The sequence below is a fragment of the Corylus avellana genome, chromosome ca7 (genome assembly GCF_901000735.1).
Source record: "Corylus avellana chromosome ca7, CavTom2PMs-1.0".
Lineage (NCBI taxonomy): Eukaryota > Viridiplantae > Streptophyta > Magnoliopsida > Fagales > Betulaceae > Corylus > Corylus avellana.
In genome coordinates, this window is record NC_081547.1 from 28,293,209 (window position 1) to 28,300,446 (window position 7,238).

A 7,238-nucleotide genomic window follows, 5' to 3' on the forward strand; every position below is an offset into this window, starting at 1 on the left:
GATTCGAAGTGAATATTATTTTTTAAAAATTTGGTAAGAGAAATAAGGGTTACTTTTTTTTTTAATTTATTTTTTTAGAAAATAATATACACTAAGACCTTAAGAACACTTAGCATTTCCTATAATTATAAGTGTAGCATTACTCAAGAATTTAACCAAAATTTTCTTATAAAATCTAATAAATAAAGAGCAATCAAATGAATTGGGTTAGCAAAATGTTGGTACGTGATCACCTCAACGAATTGGTGGCAGCAAAATGTATCACACATCCGTATCTTGGACCCTATTGTGGCGGAAGCTTTAGGAACACCGTTGACATGGGGCGCCAGATGGAGCTCACGCACGTTAAGCTAGAGGGGTACTCATTAGAGGTTATTCAAGCAATACGGAAGGAAGGTAAGTGCTGGACCAATTACGGGCATTTGATTAATGATGCCAAAACTCTACTACATGGTGAGGCAAATTGGAAATTTAGTCATGTAAAACGATTGACTAACATAGCTGCTCATATTGCCGAATGGCTTTAGCCATCGGGGGCATCACATGTGAGTAGAGGATATTCCCGTATGTATTCAGTATTTGTAAGCCACCAGTAAGCTTTTTTGAGTAATGAAAGCAGGAAATCCAATTTTAAAAAATAAAATAATAAAAATAAAATAAAATAAAAAGAAAACCAATTGGGTTAGGAAAGGAAATGGGTTTGAGTAAGAAACATAATTTTAAAATAATAAAATATATAATAGCGAACACTGTCAATTAGTACTGTCAAAATCATCATCATTTGTAACAAGCAAAAGCAGCCAAAATACATGTTCATTGTTCGCAACTTCCTTTCCTCTGTCCTCGTCTTCCCGGGGAAGACGACTTGATTGGAAGCTCTTTCTCTGGCCCACCCTCAAGAAACTTAAGACAGAGGGAAACGCGTGGCCCGTCCACTATCATTTCATCTGGAAGCCGCACCCCACAGTTTTAAAACCCATATCTCGTGGCTTAATTTCTAGCAATAAAGCCTTGTACAGTTACTTGTGTCCAAATTTATTGTGAAAATGGATATATGAAGATAACTGCATAAAATACGGGCAGTAGATCGCCAAGTTTATAGCTGACGATCCAATGGCAAGCAAAAGCTTGAGTCTTTCATGGCTGCTGCTCATCAGTCTCGCCTCTACTCTCCTTCTTGCTCATTCAGTTTCTCAGAATGACCGAAAGGTATATATCTCTCTCTAATGCATTTTATGGAAAGCGATCTTCTGATTACCCACTTTATTCAGGGCCAAATCTCTCTAAAATTGGCCTTCTTTTCATGTGGGATGATTTAACAGACTTCATTTTCTACCTATAATGTTGTGCACGCAGGCTTATATTGTGTACATGGGCAACAGGAAGATGGACGAGGTTTCCACATCATCCCTTCACACAAGCATGCTACAAGAAGCCATTGGCAGGTTATAAAAACATTACGATGAAACCATTATATACAAACTTGTCATCTGATGCTTCAATTTCCAGTTATATCGTGCTTTTCGACTTCAAAATTTTCTTTTCCCAAATTATATTTTTTTCTGTAATGTTTTCCTGTTTGACCTCCAACATATTTATATACCTGCATTCAGCAATGTTGGACCAGAATCACTACTCTATAGCTACAGCAGAAGTTTCAATGGATTTGTAGTGGAATTAGCCGAGCAAGAAGCTCAAAAAATGGCTGGTCAGTGAACAAAATCCCCTTCCCCCCAGGATTCTTGGAATTTACCCATGTTTTTTTAACGGCGTGTTGATGTTGTGAAATTGAAAATTGTAGGAATTTGTGAAATTGAAAATTGTAGGAATGGACGGCGTAGTGCCCGTGTTCCTAACGAACTGAAAAAACTTCATACAACAAGGTCGTGGGACTTTCTCGGATTTCCACATAAAGTTCAACGAACAACTGTTGAAAGCAACATTATTATAGGAGTTCTTGACACTGGAATTTGGCCGGAGTCCGACAGTTTTAATGACAAAGGATTTGGTCCGCCACCTAGCAAATGGAGGGGCACCTGCCAAGCCTCAACTAATTTTACTTGCAACAAGTATGTAAGCTCACTAAATGCACAAAAACATGCATGTAGAAAGACTCAAAAGCACTACTAAGAAAAATGTTGATACACTTTATGCAGTAAAATCATTGGAGCAAAATATTACAATAGCTTAGGAGAATTTGACGAAACTGATGTAAAATCTCCAAGAGACTCAGAGGGCCATGGATCGCATATTGCATCAACAGCAGGTGGGAGCGTGGTTGACATGGCAAGCGTACAGGGCGTTGGCTTGGGAACAGCACGAGGAGCGGTTCCATCGGCACGCATTGCTGTTTACAAAGTATGTTGGTCCTTTGGCTGTTATGATGCTGACATTCTTGCTGCATTTGATGATGCCATCGCTGATGGCGTCGACATAATATCTATTTCCGTCGGTGGATCTGCTGGGACCTATTTTACCGATTCGATTTCCATTGGTGCCTTTCATGCTATGAGAAATGGAATCTTGGCATCAAGTTCTATTGGCAACAAGGGTCCAGGTCTGGCAACCATCACAAACTTTGCGCCATGGTCTCTCTCTGTGGCTGCAAGCAGTATAGATCGAACGTTCGTTACTGAGGTCCATTGGGTAACAAGAAAATCTATCAGGTACTTTGAAAATCCAGCCCCTGTTTTGTTCCTCTGTTATGCATGAAAATATTCTGTGCAATTTATCCAACCATTTGCTAGCTTAATCATGTGGAATTGGAAATAGTACACGTGCCTAGAATTAACACTTCAAACTAATTTGGAGAAATCATTTGCTCTTTGCATGTGTAGGGACTTTCAATTAATCCATTTGACCTCAAGAACAAAACTTATCCAATCATTTATGGCGGTGATGCACCAAACACCACAGAAGGAGATGCGGGTCCAGGTAACTACAAAATCTACAAAAACCCAACATGATTATTTCTTTGTTTTAAAATATTAAGTTTGATGTGCATATTGACAAAGGGAATAAGTTTAACCTTTTCCTTGTGTTTGCACAAAACTATGAAACTAGCAAGTGAAATATTCCTTGTCTGATAGCAAAATATTCGGAATATTATAATTCTTACTATAATTCTCTTATAATTTGACATGTCTGTTCATATTTAATTAATCAAGTCGAACACTATGGATTATCACGTCAAGTTCATGAAAAATACGAAGTAAAAACTATAGTACCTTATTTGCACTTAAAAAATACTAGAAGCAATTGTATACACTTTCCAACATGCATGATAGTTAAAGTGGAACTTATTGTTCCGATGCAGGCTTTGCAACCCAGATACACTGGACCAAAATTTGGTGAAAGATAAAATTGTCCTTTGTGATGGCCTGGGTGATGGGATAGGGCCACTCTCAGCAGGTGCAGTTGGCACTTTGTATCAAGGCCGACTCACTGATGTTGTTGCTTTCTCTTTTCCCTTGCCCGCATCTTCCCTGCGCCCGGATGATGCTAGCAGCGTTTCCGTATACGTAAATACGGCAAGGTATAAATCTAAAATAAATTAGACCATAAACAAGTTCATGAAACAGACTAAGCTTAATTATGAATATCTATGTATACACGGTCTGCAAGGGACCAACTTCGACTATTCGTAAGAGTCTAAGACCAGTGAATGTAACGATACATTTGCCCCTTACATTCCTCCCTTCTCATCAAGGGGTCCTAATCCTGCTACACCCAACATTCTCAAGGTAATTACCATGTAATAATCTTATTTACATTTGCTTCCTTTTATTACTTTTTCTCATTAATTGGAAGCTTTTTTCTTTTTCTTTTTGTAGCCAAATTTAGCTGCTCCCGGAGTTAATATTCTAGTAGCTTGGTCTCCCATTTCCCCAATTTCTGAAGTGGATGTCGATAAGAGAGCACTATCATACAATATACAGTCAGGGACTTCAATGGCTTGCCCACATGCTTCAGGGTTGGCTGCCTACATTAAATCCATCCACCCCACATGGTCTCCTGCTACTATCAAGTCGACTCTTATGACTACTGGTAACACCTATATCTAATCCCCCAATCTTTTTTATTTAGTGTAGAGTACCATAACCACGACAAAGTCACTACTCCAATTTGTCATATTATTTGCAGCTACTCCCATGAGTGCTGGAAAGAATCCAAAGGCTGAATTTGCATACGGTGCAGGCAATATAAACCCTTTTCAAGCTCTGCATCCTGGTTTAGTATATGATATTGATACACTTGACTACATAAAATTTTTGTGTGGACAAGGATATAATACTAAGTTATTAAAAATTCTTGCCGGGAACAACGGTACTTGTTCTGAAGCCACCAATGGAAGCGTCTTCGATCTAAACTATCCTTCATTTGCCCTATCCACGCCGCCCTCGAAATCTATTAGTCAAGTTTTCAATCGGACCGTTACCAATGTTGGATCACCAACTTCTACCTATAAAGCTATCGTAACCACCCCGCTTGGACTTACAATCAAAGTGAACCCTAGAGTTCTATCATTCACATCTCTTGGCCAAAAGCTATCATTTGCGCTCACGATCAAAGGAACGATAGAGAATTCGGTTGTCTCTGTTGCTTTAGTGTGGGATGATGGTACCTTCCAGGTAAGGAGCCCCATTGTAGCGTCTGTTGCATGATTCGTTCACATTTTATGCCACATGCATTAGGTAAATAATTGAGGCAACAGATTTGAAGGATGGTACAGTTAGAAGATGGAGGAAAATAGTTGTAATTTGAGCCTTTGTTCTAGTTTTGCACTACATTGTAGTGTACCAAATTACGACTCTATTTCTAATTTAACGCTCTTTTTCTTAGTTGTTTTCAAACTTTTTTAGGTAACTTGGTCAACTTGGGGGACATGGTTTATTTGAGGGAATAGGAGAGGTGGAGGATAATTTTATAGTCAAAATGTTATTTTGTTCTATTTAATGGTGATGTCATGTTATTTTTAAAAAATTAAATAATGCAATAACATATATATGACAATATATACATCATTTTAAATTTGTAAATTAATATAATGTTAACCATGATCCATTACCTGGTTCTCATTTGATATGGTTGCTTTCTTCTCCCATGTCATAGACTTTAAACATATCTGAACCAACGACATTATTGCCTTCTTCTCTTTTTAATTGCCCTTTGACGTTGAATAATAATTATGGGCATGTGAAATAGTACGACCGCTGAAGCTTTGGTTTACAGCCACAAAAAGTTTATGTACCTCAGTACCTGCATTTGCAGCCAAACTCACTCTTAAAGTTTGTCAGAGCATTCTCATCAAACTTTTTAATTTCTTTTTTTTAAATGTATTTTTTTTATTTAACTAGATTTTTTTAAAATTATTAAATATCAATTTCTTTAAATATTTCTTTATTTTAATTAAATATTCTTTTTTTGTTTAAAGCTCTTTTTTTCTTTGTAAATTTTTCTATCTTTTTCGCCGACGGGATATAAAGAGAGAGGAATCAATTCCTTAATAAATATATGTCAATTAGTTAAAGTGAAATGTTGGGTTGTTATTCTTGTGTCTTTTTTGTTTTTTTGTTTTTTTTTTCTTTTTTTAACTCTAAAGGGATATTATTTTCTAAAAAATTATATAAAAAAAAAAATTGCTCTTATTTTTCTCATCTGATTTTTAAAAAATAATATTCACATAAAATTAAAAGAACACAAAAAAAAACACTTAGCATTTCTCTTAATTAAATGAAAACAATGGCTACTTGTTGTCAATGCAAACCAAGCGAAAATTGGTAAGATTTTGTAATATTGATCGTTAAAATATTAATTAACTGATCACTTTCACCCAAAAAAAAAAAAAAATGCTACAATTTTTTCCCTTTTAGGCCAGATAGCAGGATACAACGATATTGGGGCGGCCGAAGAAAAATCTCGTGCAATGATGGGTCTTGTGCGCTGGCCTAGGATCAGTTGGGTACACATAAAATGGCCCACCAATCCAGATTGCTCAGATGAGCCCGGATAGATATATATCCAGGTCTTTGGGCAACTTGCATTGGGCTTTCCAAAACCTAGTGGGCTTTTGGAAACCAAAGAGTATAAGTAAAAGCCTAGATTATAACTCATCCTTTTTCTATCCCATGGGAGGGAAAGAAAAGATCAGATGAGTCCAAAGGGAAATTCCTCCTTCTTTTATTTTTTTTTATTCAAAAGGTTAGGCTGGAGAGACTAATTGTAGCTATCCTACTTAAGCGTGATCATAGTAGCATCTGAGAGCTGTACAAGAGTCACAAGCACTCCTTTAAATCCGACTAAGTCATAGCCTGACACAGCCTCATCAAGATATCAATAGAAATCCAAAGCGACTAATACTAATCAAGCATATGTGAGGATTCTCTATTTCAGATATTCGAACCAACACCTTATTACATGTTCCCTGAAAAAAAAATTTTGAGTTATTGAGCCACCACCTTGATGGTGGAAACTTCCTTCCTTTCTCCATTTCTTCCATATCAAAACAAAACGACAACATCATTTCTCGTCCTACTAGCTCTACCCTTCAGACCGAGAACCTTTTTTTTACTGCCTTTTGTTATATGGCTGGCCAAAATAACCTTTTTGACTTGCAAAGTTCAATGTGAATGCTTAACGTGGAATAGAATATATGTTTGATAGCCTACACATTATTTAGTAAAATAAGAAAGGGCAACCCGTAAAACAAGTTTGCTTTTGTTAAAAAAAAGTCTTCTTTAATGATACTATCTTGTACAAGAAGATTTCCTTTTATTCACCTTTTTTTTATCTTTCAATAACGTTTTGCCTGCGTTGGAGGGTCATTTGTGAAATTGGCTATCGTTTGTTTTATGTAGTATCACCTACCTTCTTGGAATGGACTCAGCATTCTTTGAATCTTAAATCGTTAGAATTTTTATATTATTTAAAAAACATAATAATAAATATCTCAATTTTAAAGGTGATAATTCATATTTGCGTGTTGAATTCGGCTTGTTTCGATATATGAGTATAAAATTATATAGGTCAATTAACCCATTTAATATAAGCTCATTTCGAGTTATGAGTATAAAACCATTTAATCTGAAAAAATGATCCTCTACATTTCAAATCTCCTCCATTTTTTTCCATTTAGTGCATTTTGAAAGGTGGGACATTTAGGACCTGTTTGGGATTGCGTTTGAGGGGCCTAAAAATGCTTTTAACACTCAAAAAGCTCGTTTGAAAAAAAAAAAAAA

At 36.3% G+C, this 7,238-nt stretch overlaps 1 pseudogene; it reads left to right on the forward strand.

Annotated features, from left to right (window-relative positions):
* Positions 1–836: 836 nt before the first annotated feature.
* Positions 837–4,853, forward strand: LOC132187201 (cucumisin-like; annotated as a pseudogene).
* The last annotated feature ends 2,385 nt before the right edge of the window (positions 4,854–7,238 follow it).